Source organism: Parus major, chromosome 3 (assembly GCF_001522545.3).
Source record: "Parus major isolate Abel chromosome 3, Parus_major1.1, whole genome shotgun sequence".
Taxonomy (NCBI): domain Eukaryota; kingdom Metazoa; phylum Chordata; class Aves; order Passeriformes; family Paridae; genus Parus; species Parus major.
In genome coordinates, this window is record NC_031770.1 from 4181695 (window position 1) to 4199987 (window position 18293).

At 41.5% G+C, this 18293-nt stretch overlaps 1 long non-coding RNA gene across 1 annotated transcript in view; it reads right to left on the reverse strand.

Annotated features, from left to right (window-relative positions):
- Positions 1 to 18293, reverse strand: part of LOC107201671 — an 80072-nt gene that overhangs the window by 45989 nt on the left and 15790 nt on the right. Inside the window, exon 2 of the long non-coding RNA XR_001520318.2 lies at positions 15111 to 15243. This is a non-coding gene — a long non-coding RNA (uncharacterized LOC107201671). The remainder of the gene's footprint in view (positions 1 to 15110; positions 15244 to 18293) is intronic.

Consider the following 18293-nt stretch of genomic DNA (forward strand, 5'->3'; position numbering starts at 1 on the left):
TCTATGATCCACCTGCTCAAATACTTCCTGCTAAGGAGCCCAAAATAAATCACAACTCCTGCTAAGACAAATTTCTCTGAAAATGTGTTTTTTCAAGTTGCAGTATTTATGGGGAATGCTGACATGAACATTCATCTCCAGTCCAGAGCCAGCTACCCTCAGAAGGACATGAAGTCCTGCTCATTTATTCCTGCTACAAGGAACAAGCCTTTCAGTTTTCCAAGAGCAGAGTGCTTTGAAGAGAAAACAGGCACCCCCCTGAATCTTCAGTGGTGCACAAGCATGAGCTGCAGTTTGCATGTGAGTCCTTTGCCACTGAATTTCCTCCTCTGCACAGAAGCCAAACAGGCCAGCCCCTGAGCCAGATCCCTGCCAAGATTCTGATTAAAAACTCACTCTCTGCACCTGTCTATTTATTTTACCTCTCTGCACCTGCAGACTGGTTTCAAGAGCCTCATTATTGCTCACTTGTCTCTGGCCTCATTCTGACAAACTTCACAGACAAAATGCCGCATTTCCCTTCTAATGACCATCACAACAGCCCCGGCTCTGAGCAGCCTCTAATCATTTCTCTTTTTTTTCTTTCCTGCTCACAAAATATGTAATAATGAATGGCCATACAGCATGCTGAAAGTAGAATTAATGCAATTTCTAGAAATGATAATCTGCTTTTAAAAAATTAAATCAAAGAAGATAAATGATACAAAAGGAGAAAAAAAAAAAAAAAGAAATTGAAAACCCCAACAAGAGTATAACTGAAGACAGTGAGTGACCTTTTCGTGTTCTCAGAGCTTCTATCTAGAAATTTATGAATTCTGCACCTGGAGAGGCCTGCACAGCCCTTGTATTGTGTCTCAGTCTCTAATTTCTGTTCTGTATAAAGGGTAGAGGGACCCATCACTGACTCGTCTCATTGCTGCTGGTGCTGCCACTGGCCAGACTGGAGCCCTTGCTCAAGCCAGTCTGGAGACAAACTGCTGGAACTCCAGGCTTTTCTCTGAACCCCATTTTTCCCAGTCCTCCTTGTAGGTTCTCATTGACTTATCTATTTCCCCATAAAGTGTACCTGGAGCTTGATTATTTTTGCTAACTAGAAAAAGAATAAAATCCTTCTTCTCCTTGGACCTATGGAGTCCTGGGCAGAGGGCAGCCCATATAAGCACAACTCTTCCAGGCTGTTCTACTCTCAAGGCAATGCATGGGAATAGTTCTTGTAGGAAGTGCCATAAATCTCTTGTATAGTACAATTGACAAGCAACCAGTGACCACAGGAAGAACCACCCTGCCTAGATCTGGTGAGCCTAAAGTGCTCCTTCACGTGGAAATTCTATGTTTTGTTTCCTACAGAATCAATTATGCTTGTAAAAATACACTTCTTACAATACCTCCTGTATCCATACATGTGTTAAGATGTGAAGTTCCAACCTTCCCTTTAAGATACCATCCTGCTGCTTCCCAAGGGACCTCCTCACAGTGTTGCTGTAGTGTGGGAATCCTGTGGAAGTGTGGGGTTGACAAACAAACAGGTATTTAAAAGAGATCCCAGTATGAAATTTTAATGGGGAAATCAAATATTGATAGTTTTGTTTAGTCAAGACAGGTTTATCTTTAATCCAGAAGACATTCAGAGAGGATATTGTACCATGTGCACTTCCAAAGGCACAGCAAGGACAGAATATTAGCAAACTCTCACTGGTTATCCAGCCTAAGCAAACCATCTCCAGGAGACAGCCAGCTGTGCCATAGAAACAGGATTTAATTAGACCATTCGGTCCAGGCAGATGTGAAGGCAAAAGCTGCAGTCTCATTAGCGAAAGCTCCTAGGTTATAAACCAGGACCAAAATGGGAGAGGAAAACTCAGATCTTGGATCTGTACCACCAAAGAGAGAACAAAGTTTACCCAGTGAGTCACAAGTCACAAACCAAGTGTGTATTAATCTTCCCCCTGACACATTTCTTCCATCCATCAGATCTAGCATTGTGCTGCTCTAACAGTGAGGATACATCATGTCATTCATGACACATGATGATTCCCAGATGTTCAGAGAGCTCTGCTACCCAGTGGAACAAATGGGTGTTTACAGTAAAATAAGCACCAACTTTAGCAAAACTGAAGATGAAGTTACAAGTTAATTAGTGCAAGAGGGCCTAAGCCCCATGATATACGGCACTCATATTTCTTCAGTAGATCCAGACCAAATTGAGAAAAGAGTCCAACAATTGAATAGCAGAAAATCAAAACCAAAAAAACCCACCCAGAAAGTCACCCTGAGAGAAGCCAGAATAAATAACACCACTGCCGAGCTCTGATGTAGCTCCTCTGGTGGAGTTCCTGGTGATGAATAAAAGGAGCTCTGAGTCAGGTGCTTGTAAATACAGTCATATGTAACACCAAATCAATGAGAAATAGAGTTGGGAGAGGAAAAAGGGTCTAAAAACATCTCGGAGAGCCTGTGAAGCTCTCAGCTGACTGTAAGAGCTCCTGATTGAGGCAAGAACATCACAAGTGTCTTTGAAGGTTATTTGCTCTTAAATTTCTCTAGTGGCATATTGAGGAGCAGCTGGAGAAGGGGGACACCTACCTGAGGCTGTGGGAGGAGATATGAACTGGGGCCTCACTGACTTAAACCGAGGCAAAACACAGCTTTCCACTGGACTGCCTCGGTGCTTATATTTCCAGTCTAACATAAGGAGTGAACAATGGCAAATTCTCAAAGCAGACACTGCATGAGAAACTCCAACTGCATGAAACTCCAATGAGATCAAAAATAACTCCCTATTAAAGTCTGTCCTCCTAAAAAGTTTAATGTTCCCAAAAGTCACTACAGCTCTCCAGGTCTTCTGCTGAATCTTCCTTCCTCTCCCAGACATTTCAGTCAGTACTGAATGGAGCCCTGCAAAAAGAATCCAACCCACCCATTCTCTGGAACTTCATGTGAAACACAGGAGACAGGAGCAGCCCATGGAGCCCATGGCACTGCCAGCCATCCTGGTGACCCCACAACAGCTCTCTAGAGACAGAGTTCATACAATGACAGAGGGCCAAAGGCTGGCACTGTGCCTGGATACCTTCCTTATTCTGTGCTAGAGAACAAATTCATTTTCCATAAAGCACTAAATAGGCCAATTTTTAATCTGGCTTGAAGCGCTTAAAACAACCTGCAAAAAACAGGTGGGAGCCTCCTTTCCTGCAAGCCAAAAGACAGATAAAAATAGACTTGAATTGCCATTGAAAATGTGGTAAAACTATCCTTTTCCATCTGCTAAAGCAAACCCTGGGAGTAAGTGAATTAACAGGTCCCCACGAGCAGACACTGTGAGCAAGGAATTGCTGCTCATTAATTAAGATAAATGTGACAGCAACTGATTGCCTCTACCTCTTGGAAGCATCAATCAGAGCCCAAAGCTGAGTGTGCACCTTGTCTGTCCCTCACAAACCCTGCTGGAACTCTGCTCCTTCCTTCCTAAATGTTTAGAGCAGCATTCCCTCACAAGTGAAGGCCTTTCCTCTCCGGCTTCTCCATATTTCCCATCCAGCCCGGTGTTAAATCCCAGTGCCATCTCCTCACTTTGAAGTCGGCCACAAGCAATGAGTTCAAGATGTAAAACCCAGGGCATTTGCAGAAAGGGTTTTTACAAAGCCAAGATGTCCTTCCAGAGAGATTAGACCCGAAGGCCATCATTAACACGGCCCTGCTGCTGTTATGACAGCATAGCCCTGATCACCCACACTGACATTCAGCTTGCCAGAGTGATCCCAAAGGAAGGATCCTAAGCACCATCTAATTATCCCAAACTTCAGCCAGTTGCTCAAGAGGGTTGCTTCTGTGGATAGGCTGCTTAAAATACCCCATGTACCCAGGCATGGAAACACAGACTTCCCCTCAGTCCAAACACAACCAGTTTAATCAAGTCAGACTGTGACCTGTCCCAAGCAGAAGGGAGATAGAATAGTTTTTGTTTAAACAAGGGGGGGAAAAAAAAAGCAGCCAAATCCTTGTCTCATTTATGGTAATGTAAATCTAGAATAACTGGATAAATATAACTGAAGCTAAAGCTTTTATAAACAGGTATAAATCAGATCAGCTTAAACACATGCAAGTTTTTAAGACTCTTTGGCATCTTTTAAACCTCAGTTTCTGGTTAGATGCTCAGTCAGGCTGAGCCCAGCCTTTCAGCTGCCTGTTATTTATGGGACTGTTCACAAAGCTGAGTGGTCACCCCACAGGACATGTTTAACCTTCATTTGCACGACACTTTGCAGATGTGTAAACTGAAAGGCTGGCAGAAATTTAAGTGTGCACAACTGGGGGACAGACCTGTCCCTCCAAAAAATGAAGTATCAAATAGAGCCATTAAAAAGCCAAAATTAAAAATCGAGATGTCCGCCCCAGGAAATCATGATTTTTCATTTCAGCTAGAGATCAAACATTCAGTGTTTTTTCCCCATAGAATCAAAAGTTCAGAGCTTTTTTTTTTTTTTTTAGTTTGAACTGTTGAAACATTTTGACTGAAAATAAACATTTTGACATTTCCAAGTCAGAATGTATACATGTGGTTTGTCAACAAAATTAGGTTAGAAATCGCAAAGGAAGAGGTTTTCATGTGAGGTTTATATTGTACTTCCTGCTTTTTGAAGAAACAGTGCAATCATGGCCAGGTCAAAAAGTTAAGAGGTGCTCAAAAATGCTAACAATGAATTGCCCACTCTCCTTTAATCTCAGATCAGTTTTGAACTCAGTTTGGATTATCCCTGATTTTATTCATGATAATTCATCTACTTTTCCAGCTGCATAGGCAGATGCAGAGACTCGGGCTGCCAATGACTTTCATGCACAATCTAGGATTAGATGTGCAGAAAAGCACAAAAATATTATTATTGTTACCTTTGTATGTGTTTTCTTGAAACAGAAGTTTTGTTTTACACCTTTTAAGGGTGAATGCTGGATCCTATTTCAGATTTCTCTTCTGAATTTAGCCTGCTTGGACAAAGTTGAGAGATTTCAAACATCAAATCAGTTTGGAGCTATGTGAATTCCTTCCAGATATGACTTTTCTTGGATGTGTAAAAGACTCAGCACTCAGAGAGCACCTGAATGACAACTCTGCTGCCACAGGGACTTGCACAGCAAAGGGTTTGAATGAGCAAACTACTGGCCATGCAATTATTTTCACTATTTCTTTTTTTGAACTGCAATGCAGAGAATAAGAGTTCTGGCAATAGAATATTTTAAATCTGTACCCTTAATGTGGAACAGAACTGCACGGCCAGAACAATTAAATTTGTCTTGCTTTTATTTTAAACTCCTATATCTTGATTCTGGCAAGAAGTTGAAATGCCCAGAATAATTCTCTTTTCCCAGTATCTCTGGATTGCCTTCAAGCAAGGTATCTGGAAAGACTGGAATCAAAATCATTTCCACCTACCCCTGTATCTTACCAGTCAAAGCTTATGTGAGTTACAGAAACTGTTGATGCTCGTGCAACAAGCGCTGGTCTGAAAAATATAAATGTATTTTATGACTTTGGAAAACTTTCATCAGAGATTTTTTTTTCACAGAGAGATGTTTGTGTGCATATACATAATCCCAGCAAGAAACCAAGACTATTTTACTCTTCCATACACCCACCTCTAATTACTGTATGTTCTATGGTAATACATCCCATTTATATAAGTAATTAGTCCTTTGGAAAGGGAGTCTTATCTTAAAGATATTCAAGCACCCACAAGAAAAATAAATTAAAGAAAGTTGATACCAGGTCTAAAATATTAGAGAAAATACCTGAAAAATATTGCAAAAAATACTGAAGATAGGATATCTTGTTGTGGCACCCTGTGTATCCAAACTGAAAGGTTCTGAGTCTCAGGGAGCAGCTGCTACTGCGAGTCACATCCTAATATCCAGCAGACTCAAGCAACAATGGAAACATGCAAAAATCAGGAAGAAAGTTTGAAAATGCAGGCAGCTGTTTTTCTTGTTAGGCATAAATTTCATGCCATTGGATTCTCAATTCATTTTCTATCAAGAGAAAAACTGAGATCCAAATATTTGATGTAACATTCATGTATTCTGCAACACAAGCAGTCCAAACGTCTCTAATTTTTGCCTTTTTACAAAACCTTCATAATATTTTACTCCTGTCAAGGGCTTATATTTTCTTGATGGAAAGAGATGATGTGGGAGGACAAATGGATGAGATGCAGTGCTTAATCTATTTGAAAAAAAAAAATCTCTTACATCGAGGACTCTTTGATAAAATAATGATGAATCAAATCAACTCCATGGACACAACATTAAGCTTCCCCTTGCACCTTGACTTTTAGACAGTGGTAGACTTAAAATCCTTTATAGCCAAGCACTAGACCAACATCTATGGGAATGTAAATAGTTGTACAAAACCAAAAAGAAGGATAAATAATTTTAGAGAAGAGGATAGTCCATCCTGTATCTTTGAAACTTTTGGTACAGAAATAGCCACAGGAAGTGGAAATGAATGCAACAGATGAATATAATGTACACAACACCTTTTAATTTGTCCCAGTGAATCCAAAGGGGTGTAACTTAAAAAGTTTAGGAGTTCAGGGAGTACACATGCTGGATAAATAATTGAAAGGTCTTCAAGTAAAGCAGAGGATTGCACTAATCCAAACAGGCTCTGAATTTCAGCTTGCTTAAATTCACATTAATTTCTGGATTTGGTCCTGGGAACAGGACCTGCTACATAGTGGTTAATTTTCTCAGGGAAACAAAATGAATGAGTGGTATGAGACTCACCTGAGAGCCAGTGACCTTAGGTGCAGGTCACTAACAATATTAAACATGTGGAAAAGTGGAACAGATGAACAGATTCCAGAAAAGGAGAAAAGTCTGCTGTGGAAACACGCACTGCCTTTCAATTGTCACAAGGAACATCAAACCCAAAAAGCTAAAGCTCCCCATCATTAGAGAACAGAAGCAGCAGCCACCAAGAAGGAGACAAGAGTCTTCAGGAGCTTGGGCTTGTCCAGGAATGGGACTGTTGATGTACTTTCTGCAGCATTGCACACTCCAGAGCCAGGAATACAACAAAGATCTGAGCTGTGGGTTCCTAGACAAAATTCAAATTATCCTGCCATGTGAGACCTACATGGCATCACACTGTTTCCCCCAGAGTTTATCAGTGCCTCCTCGCGTCGTTCACACATTGAACAGGAAGGAAAGAAAGCACCTGCCTGGACCAGGAGAGGCAGGGTACAGCAAGAAGATCCAGGAGCTGGGTATTTATGATCCAGCTATTTAGTCTCTAGGAGAAGCTTGCAGTAGCAGCCAGGGCCCTGAGTCTAGAAAAGAGATAAGTGTAAACTTTCTGAGATTATTCTAGCATCCCATATCCTTAACCAAGTTGGAAGTGCCCTGACTTCATTTTCCTACAGATAGGAGAAATAAAGGTTTATGTCACATAAAGCTTGGAGCCTTTTGCTTAGCAGATGGATGGCCAGCTTCCTGCTCTCTTAGGTAAGCAATAGAGGAAATTATACTGTAATTCAGAGAGCTTTGAAATAAAACGGCTTTTGGCAATGCTTAGACTTGTGCTAATATCACAGCAGTTATTTCTGTCAGCTTCAGAGTACTGTGCTGTGGCCAATTAATGGAAAAAAAGATGAGAGTCAGTTAATTGCTCTGGGATTTTCTCTCTGAATGTTCAGGCTAGATTAAGGAAAAGGCCTTGCCCTTGCCTGCATAGCCTCTTATTTCCAATTGGTGTTACAGCAGTGCTGGCCTCGCTGCTCCTATTAAAGGTCAGTCAATGTTTCCACTATAAACCTTTTTTACCGCGGATTTCACACAGCGTGTGAGTTTCATTTACTCTGGACTGAATCACAGTTCTTCTTGACCTGGAAACGGAGGTGTTTTGATCTGTTCTTTAAATCTGTATGCTCATTTCAGTATTAACCTGGGACATCTTCAAAAACACACATTCTTATTTAAAAAGATTCCAAGTGTAGATGATCCCCTTTGGATAACTGATTCCTTCAGAACACCAGCCAGTGGTTTCCTGATTTAGTCCCAAAGCAATATTGGCAGCTCATTGCATGTTATCTGAGAAACTATGGTTATCAAGCTTTATTATTCAATAGAGGGTGGGTCATTTCTGAAAAATGAAAATATGAAAGGAAGGTATTACTACTTGGAACAATTTTAGTTTCCAAACAGAAAGTTGTATTTCAAAATGGGCTCTGCACACAACCAGCAATTGGACACAGCACAACCAACCCCCAGGACAGATTATGAAAATGGTTTTTGCATTGGGTAGGAAACAAAAAAACACTGGAATCAAAATCCTGTATACTCCAAACTTCTCTAGAAATTACGTACTCCATGGGATATCTCTAGGGCAACTGATCAGCCCTTTGTAAAGTGAATAATCACCAAGGAATTATTTGTAAAGTCCCCTCATTATACACCCACACACATCTTCTTTCCCACTGAAGCAATAGCTCCTGCTGTCTATCTTCTGCCTCCCTCTATTGGGAAGAGGCCTCCTCCACAGGTAGGAGAGGCCAAGTGCCAGCTCTGGTGGGTTACTCCCTGTTCTGGCTTAGCTGAAGCACACAGGACAGACACATGCAGCCCCCTCTCCTCCCCAGGGCTGAAGATGGTTCCCTGTTCCCTTTTCCCCATGTGGGCAGAAGAGCTAAGGGAGCCTTTTCTCCCTCTAGAAAGGAGCTACAAGCCAAGAGGAGGAGGCTTACCAGAAAATTCAGGTTTGGTGTCACATATCTGTCATTGAGGTGTGTAAGAAAGGATGGACGGTGGGGATACCTAAGAATTTGGAAATAGTTTTGTACTCCATGTCACAGTATAAAAAAGCTGTCACAATTTCAACAGGAAAAATCAAAGCACTTCCCAATCAACCATGTTTTTATTTTCAGGGAATTATTTGATGAAAATTCTCCAGTTTGTGAGGTTTCAATCTGAACAAAGCAAAATCAAAATTCTTTTTCCACGGTTATTTGCATTCTTTGCCCATCCCTACTTTCAGCTTTAAGTCTCTCCACACGCACCTAGGTTTGCTCATCACACCCGCACACCTGGTTCTCCGTTAGGACTGCCTTGGCATGGCCCCAAGAGCAGTGGATTTTGAAGCCAACACCCATTTCTCATGCAGAGGACAATCCCACACCTATGGCTATGCTTTCAAATTATTTAAATCCACACGGGGCATCTGCAGAACTCAGCTGCAGAGGTACAAATTTAGACTGTTAAAACAATCTTGATGGAAGTCTGATTAAATTCTTACTGCATCAGGAACAGGGTTTGGTTTAGCTCAGGCCATGTGGAGGAGGTCAAGCTAAAGGCAGAACTCCCCATGAGGATTTTAGAGGCAGAATGGCCACGCAGGGAGTTCAGCCATCAGGCTACACAGTTTACCAAGTCAGGTGAGAATGGCCTGTGTATCTCTGTAGAAGTCACAAGTAAATTGCATTTTCACACTCTTCTTCTCAGACTTAAGAATTACAAAACTGATACTTCAAAACAAAGCTGGATGAGCTGATGCCTCACAGGCTTCCATGAGCTGGCACCAGAGCTGCAGGTCAAGGCATCCTCAACTTTAACATGAAAAAAATTCTTTACTCTAAGGATGATGAAAGCCTGTCACAGGTTTCCCAGAGCACCTGTGGATGAACTTCCATCCTGGAAGTGTTCAGAGCCAGGCTGGATGGGGTTCTGAGCATCCTGGTCTAGAAGAAGGTGTCCTTGTCCACAGCAGAGGGTTGGAACAAGATGATCTTTAAGGTCCCTTCCAACCCAAGCCTTTCTATGATTCTGTGTTATGAACATGGACACAAGCACATGGATCTGCCTGGATTGCAGGCAGCATTAACACGGGGATACCACGTACCAATAAGACTGGAACATGTTCAAATGATGGGCTGAGCTCATTCACCTCTGCCAGCATCAATTCATGTAGCCATGCCTTCCTATTAATCAGTATTTTGCAGGTCTGACACCAAAGGCTGCTTTTTCAGTCCAGCCAGCTGCCATGGAGTACCCTGGGGAGGACACAAGTGCGTCTGAAGAAACGGGACTTGGAGCAGTGCAGCTTTGTGTGTCTCCACCTTCATCACTGCTCTGCTGGGACAGCAGGGAGGCAGCTCATGGAGAGTGGGAAGGATGAGTAAAGGAAAGCATGCTGGAAGAGATTCACTAGAGAAAATCCCTCAACCCAAAAGGCCTGTTCAGGGTATTCCTGAGGAGAATGAGGTCCTTTGGCTGGCACAATAAAACTGTGATCTCTATTCAGAGGGAGGAAAAATATACTTTTAGGCTTGTCAGTAAGGTGGGCTCAGTCCAAAACAGAGGGACAGCTCAGTAGTAAGTTGGATCTGCAGCTATTTACTTTTAAGTGAGATTTGGCTCCCAGTTCCCAGACTGAAGTCAAGACTTTCTACCCTTTCCACATTGACTGACCTTACCACTTAGCTCACCTAAAAGCACAGGACTGTCACAGGTCGTTTTAAGGTGTGGGAGTATTTCATCCTGCATTTTTCAAGGGCTTCTCCAGCCTGTATTTCTGCATCTCTGCATTTACAGTATGGAAAGCTGTCTCCCTCTGAGCCCATGTTGTACAGACGATGAGAAAACCTCCTATAACATCCTAACAAAACATGCTTGAACAGAGCCAGCAAGATTTCACTATAAGCTATTTCTGTAGGTTAATTCTATTGCATAACTTAAACGATTGACAATCATCCACAGAAGAACCAAAGAGGTGTTGAAAAAGAGAGGGGATCTCCATAAGTCACATGGCACTAGTCCTTGCTGTTTCCAGCTCAAATTTTCAGTGTCAGAGCACCACAGAAACACAGGAGACAGAAGTGGTCCATTACTGACTCAGCTGAGCATAGTCTTTGTGTCCAGCTGCTGAATGACTGATGCCACTGCCCCTTTTACTTTCCTGAAGGGCCTGAAATGTTTTCAAGCTCCACCTATTTTCTAACTTTTCAAATTATAATAGGCTGTGCTTTTATTCACTCAAATTGCCTTTGATTTTATTTTCTTTTTCCTCTTTTTTTTTCCAGATGGAAAATATCTGGAAAGAAACCCTTCAATAATAGAGAAACCAGCAACTTGTGGGATGAGTTTGAGACTGCTTGGGAAGAAGAGACCCAGGGAGCACACATTATTTATCTTGCATTACTCCACTTTTTTCCAAATGTGTTTTTATATAACATGACAGGTTATCACTTCTTGCCTTTGGCTACAGATGGGTAGGACTGCAAACAATCAAATGCAAATCAAGAACAGTCTACAGCAGACACACCATTGTATTGTCATGGCATCACTCCTACTCACTCCATTAGTCAAAGCACTCCCTCGCTTTGGTTATTTGGATGGAGTAGCTGGGTGGAGACAGAGTGTGTGGGTGGATGGCCCTTCTCCAGCAGAGCAAACACTCTCCTCGGGGGACGTCTCTTACGACAAGGAATTCCTTGTGACATCATGGGCTGCTTGACGCGGGAGTGATGTGCTCGAGCTGGAATTGCTCCCACTGAGTTTTATAACACAGCCAAAACAGGATGAGCAAATCCTACAAGGATAATCAATTCAGGGGCGTGGCTGTACTTATACCAGGATTTTTCCTTCCTTCCTTTCCCAATAGTAAGATGTGTTTCAGAAATGCAGCTTCTAGCCCCAAGAAAGCTGGATGCACACACTGACTGTGATTAGCAGAGCTCTCCTTTTGTTGGGTTTATGCACAAAATACCAACTCAAAAGTTTTCCCTTTCAGGATCAATTAAAAGAAATCTCCTTAACACAATCTCATAAAATAACCCAATAGTCTTCAAGAAAGGCTCAAACAGTTTTAAAACTTCAAGTCAGCCATGCTTTAGATTTAGATCTTTACTATTTGGAAAGGGCTGACATTTTCTTACCAGAAAAAAAAAAACAAACTAAAACCGGCAAATTTGGGTTAGATGAACTAAGGAATTGTTTGTCCTGTCTAATTCACCAAAAACCCAAGAGACATTTACTCAAGTGCTTCACATCTCAAAAATGTTCACATAGTGTACAGACCAAGCTGGCATCATTGACAGAGGACATCTGATCCAGACGTAACACATTCTATAAATCACACAGTGGGCAGCACCACCGGGATGAGGAATATCCTTTTTTGAGCTGTTTTTGGTTAGCAGAGCCCAGCAAGCCCTGGTCAGGACTACAAAACACAACAGAACAAGGCACACCAGGCATATTCCATCTCTAACTCCTGGGTAGAGCTTTAGGGCAGTAGATTTCAACTCCAATTTTCTGTGCTTTACTTGGCTTAGAACAACTGACAAGGGCAATTCCTACACATTTTTGTTGTTTCAGTTAAAACAATTGGGAAAGGACAGGTGAGTATGGCTATACACATCTAAGTGGGTAAAAACCATATCCTGGTATGATATTACAAAAACAATGTGATGAGATCCAACAAGCTGTAGTACACAGGACCTGATATTAAAATAACAATCAGCTTGCATCAAAAAATTAAATTTTTGTCTTCTAGAAAAGATGCAATTAAGAAAGAACACACAGCTTTAGTGAGATGTCATAACCTGGTATTAGCAAAATAAAATCCCCAAATAAACTATTATTCCAAGGGAAATATTTACAGTAATTATAATTTAGTGAGAAACTAAAATGAAACTGTAACTGAAAAAATTAGGGGAACATGTACTGTGGCCACATCTCTTCCTTTGATCTGCTCACGAGGAGCTTGGTGAGATGGAAGAAGGAAAGATTTGGCTACTGGTAAAAAGAATTCCTCCTCCTGCACTACAGAACAGTCTGTAAGCCCAAACATACACTCACAGTAAGAGAATTTCCAATAATAGGCAAAAGTACAACGCACAATTATCTGTGTTACACAACGGCTGGAAATCTCATTTGTAATGAATCCACAGGTTCCCCAGGAGGTGAATCTCTGCCGTGGTTCCTGCAACAAGTTCAGGATCTCTCCCTAAGCACGAGCAGGGCAGGTTTGACCCTGGCTGTCCCCCACATCCCAGAACACCATCCTCCCAGGTTATATCCTACTTCTCCTTGACACCACACTACACAAACACACCCTGCCAGGCCCCAGCACACCTTTCCCATTATTTGAAGTGTTTTTCACTGCGGAGCACATGTGCATTCTTCCAAACATGTGTAAGAACTCCAGGGGCCTGGGGGAGCTGCAGCCCCCGTGGTGTGCAGCAGGAACACAGCCAGGCCGCCTGAAAAGAGAATTGCCCTGAGCAATGCTTATTCTTAGATTAGTTGCACACAACAGGGAGATCTTCCTATCTGAAAAGTGCATATTTGGAGAGCTACACCACCTGCCAAGACTTTCCCAAGTGGCTCCCAGGTGCACCAAGGCTAGCAGGGGTATTAGAGAGAAGGTGAAAACAAACTCTGGCATAGGAGAGAGGGAACACACTGAATTCTCCTCTTAATCCCTGATATTTAAGGGATCGCTTTAAACCCTGCAGCACGAGATTTGTGATTCCTGACAGCATATGTTCTTTATTTGGGTTATTCCTATTACTCCTATCAGTGTTTGCTATTGTCTTTTCTGCAACAGGAGCTTGACAGCCGATGAAAGCAGCACAGGTGACTGGCAATTTTCCACGATCCTCTCCCCTCACAGTCCCATTCCTCACTCTAATTTAATCAGGTGCTTTTAGCCTGGTATATCATGCTTTACTCTCCAAGGCACGCTACACCTAAGGCTCACCTACACACTGTGTCACTGGCATCTTAAATCACCATTCTGGCTCCAGGGTAGCTCTAAGAGTATCAGCATGTACTGACTATCCCTCATTAAAATTCAGCAGCGCTGGAGCAGATGAATTGTGCAACCCCATTGTTCCTGCTGTGTGGTTGCAGGCATTCATATAATCTTATTATGACTTTTGGGTGGTTCACATGCATATTTACACTTTAATTTTCTGTGCTGTAGGTTCAAAGAGGAGCGTGTGAAATAGTAATATATGGCTCTTGGAACTGGGAAAAGATTAAGAGTCTCCTAAAATAAATACAAAGTGATCTAACATCATCACGGTGTAGAATTAACACTGGAGCAAGAAAAAAAAAAATCTGTAAACTGTTCTGGGAAAATTAGTATTTTTGTTTTGGAAAAAAGCATTGTCTTTGAAAATCTTCATGTTAAGTAAAGGTTCTAATATTGTTAAGTTTCAGTAATGCCCTGGAGCCCTTTCCACAGTACAGATACTCACTGTGTTTGCCACCAGATAAATCCAAAATGGAATTGCAGTGCCCTCCTCGGGGATCTTCCCTGCATTTCATTAGGGACCATCAGCAATTGGCAAAATGAACAAAATTAGAAGGAAATACTTAGGGCTATTTTCACGTAAGGAATTTTTCCTTAAGGGACCCATCAAAGAGAGGTGAAGGGAAAACACTTCCCTGTTTGTTATGAAATCCTTTTCCTACAGGATTTACATCAACAACCTAGGGATACCTCAAAATATTTGAAACTTTGCATAATGCTTACAAAACAACAGAGATGAGCAAGCCTTGGAAGATTACAAGGAAGTGTGGCTGCTGCTGATTCCCAGAAAAATGCTTTCATCACAAAAACACAGCTGAAGAAGAGATAAAGGAAAAGGAAAGACTCAAGGAACCTTAACCTGACAGGGGAAGAAATTCCTCTATATGTAACTATGCTGAGTTACCACACTGGCAACATCAGCCCTAGCACCTGGCAAAGACATCAACAACCCCTGTAAGGAAGAGCACTTGGATTTGGATCCTCAGCGTTGTCACCTTCCCCCTTCAGAAAGTGTGGCCGAGGCATCCTCGAGGTTTCAAAACACAGACTAATTTGTGCCTTCCTCCAGTTTCCCCTGATGAACCCCAAATGAAATGTGTGCACCTCAGTGTTAACTCAGGAGGAAGGTCCTCTGAGCTCTTTGCACTCTTCACAGCACACCTACACCATTTTCATGTGTTTTTATTGACACAACTGTATTTACATTTCGATCTGATGTGTACAATATACATCAGGATTTAATGGCACAGATAGGACAAGAGTCCAAAAATTCCAATCTATTTCTCAACTACAAGACTTTACTCACCCCAGCCCTTGGCTCCTCTACAAGGACCACCAACAGAGGCAACAGCTGAAGACAACTGCAGTAGTTTTCTTTGGAATATGAACACGAGGAATTCAGCTGACACTGGAGGGATTCTGGATGGTGGGTTATACACCTGCCAGGATGAAGCAGCTATTTAGCAGGCTGTCTCTGAGGTTTTTCCCTTTATTCCCTCACCAAGAAAAGAAAAGCAGCCCACCACATAAGGTGGTGCACACCCCATATGGCTTCTTTCCTCTCCCCCCTTCCACTTCCTCTCTTTTTGGTAAGGAGAAGAGCAGCAGGAGCAGCCATGAAGTTTCTCCTTTTTGTGGTTTAATGCTGCAGTGTGTGATCTCTGCTTGCTTTAGTCACAAGCTGGCAGGTACAGCTTCAGTGAGGCTGCTGCAGTGGAAGTTCAATAGACAGTCTCAAAGGGGTGGCTAGCACCAATGACTTAAACAGAAAACCTTGTGTTTACTGGTCCAGGATCAAGCAAAACATGCTGGCCTAAACCTTTCTTATATATATATTAACATACTTCATTATATGAAGTCTTTAACCATAGTGAGTGAAACAGTACCAATGGGAAACCCATAAAAGTTGGAATCCACAGAATGGAATGTTTTGATTTATTTTTGCCTACCCTCTCCCAGGAGACAATCGAAGAGTAAACAATATTTTAGCTTTCCTCAAATTAATTATCTGTAAGCTTTTCCCCATCAGACTTCACTCTTGGTGCAGAATAACACACCTCCCCTTAGGAAAAAAAAAATGTTTAAAATCCAGAGGAAACATCTTAGCACCTTTTATGTGGCCCAAAATAAACAGTCCATAACCCAGTAAAATCTTTTTTTAAGAATAATAGGCAAGGAAATGGCTAGAAAAATAATTTCTGAAAATCCAACAGCAGAACAAAACAGGAAAATGTCTGGGTTTTTCATTTGCATTTTACCAACACCCACTTTCTAGTCCACTGTTTTCTTACCATATGAATACTGGGCTTTACTTCATCACACTAATTAAACCTTTCAGGTGTTAGAGAGTACTTTCAGGAATAAATACCTGGAGGCTGTTTATAGATGGAGAAGTATGACAAGGATGCTCTAAGTACAGGAATGCTAAATAAAATCACTGCTGAGGGAAACAGAAACTTGTTCATCAGTTCATGTGTTTTAAAAAATTTTGAGCCTTTTCTACATCATTTAAAGCTGTGCAAATCAACAGTGTTCATAGTGCACAAAGAAATTCTCTCCTATCTTTTTTATACAAAATAGAAGCATTAGCTTTATAAGGAAATCCTTTTGTACCAGGACTTTGGAATTTAAAGTTGTGACAGATAAGCAAGCAATTAGAATGTGTTTAATACTAGAATGATTTCAGCACAGCTAAAAATACTGGATGCCTTTTGCTTCAGAATTTGTAATTTCTCAGTACAGCTTTCTTATTTAAAAGTCTATCTTTTCTTTGATATTTCATGATGGGTTTTCTTAATCACATGGTTTAAAAAAAAAAAACAACGTATTTTGAAAGACAATTTAGAAAAAAACCCAAATCCAGTATCAACAGTGATTTTTCTCTGAGACATTTAGAGTTCACTTAGATTTTTCCTAAGAAAAAATGCCAATAATTTTCTTTCACATTCCAAAAAATCCAGATCAGAGTGGGATCCTAGTGCTCCTAGGAGGATGTGAAATGTAGCACAAAGGACATGTAGAACTCCTGACTGGAAGCTGAAGCTCATCTTGCTCAACAAATGAGAGTAACTTCTCCTGGGTGTTGTAATTCTATCATCACTTGGAATCTGAAATCAAGATTGGATGCCTTTCTAAAAGATGTGCTCATGGATCAGTCCCAGATTAATGTCTTTGATAGTTCCTGTACTTGGTAGGAAATAATATAAAAATAGCAAGGTCAAATTCTTTGGCTTGTTTTACACCACAGGTCAAAGTGGACAACCGCAATTCCCTGAGGAACCTTGAATTCACTGCCATCATCAACAACAGTAATAATTACTGTGAGCCTGGAATATTTGATTTAAATCCTGATGGCAAGCAGTGGAGAAGGGCATGAACTATCATCAGAGCACAATCTGTTTGAATCCTAACTCACTTCACAAGTGAAATTTTAGGAATTCTCCTGGCTCTGATCCTTTACTGTGGTGCAATGCAATCAAGTTCAGTGTTAGTACTTCAGATAAGAGTTTCTCCTTAAACAGATAGCAGGGATCTACCATCTATTTTACACATGGCAGGGAAGACATCTTTTTTCAGCTAAACCTAGCAGGTGAGGTTCAGCTATTCAGAAGTCTTTGGAAGAACAAAGATCATCATAACAGGTCACATGGATAGGGATACTGGAGAAAAAGCTAACTCTTCCACAGGTGGATGTTTCTAACAATGTACAATTCTCCACTGCAAACTAAAACAGAGGACAGAGGTCTGTGATACAAGGGGTACAAGCAGTGATCAGCTCTGATACCTAATCATTCAACACTCCTGAAAGCTGACTTGTTACCCTTGCTGGAAGAGAGCTCCAAACTCAGCACAAACCCAGCTCCCAGTGCTGCTCAAGGTGGATGAATCACCCCGAGTGCCATTGGCTCAAAATGACTGCACTGACAGGTTGGCTTTAACCACTGCAACAGCTCCTTGTTCAGTACTAAGATGAGTAAAGCTTTGGCTCTGATTTGTTGCTATCCTCTAGAGAGGATGAAGATTTTTAAATAGTGTGTAAAGTAGTGGATATGAGCTGAATCTTCTTTTTTTCCACAGAATGATTTTGGTTTTCTCACATGGAAAAGGTGGGCCAGTCAGAAGATGCTTCAGAGCCAGTGTTTGAAAATAAGTTTTCACACTGCCCACCTCTGCCATGGAAGGCAGTGTAAATAACAGGATCATGCTAAAATTGCAGAAAAAATCATGTCTTCATCCAGATTTCTTCAAAAGCTGACTGAGGAGACAGCTGCAGGCTTTGCAATATCATCTCTCTCATGCCAACACCTCTTGGACCAGGCAGAAGGCAAGAGTGTTCCCTGTGGCTATCAAAGAAGATGCACATGTGCATCTTGCTTTGCATATTTCCTGTCTTGGGTTTACAAAAAGATTAAAAACCCAGCCAAGCCACAGGCCCATAAAATTTGTTGGCCACAGGAGCTGCTGTACATAGCAGGAGATGCTCCGAGTC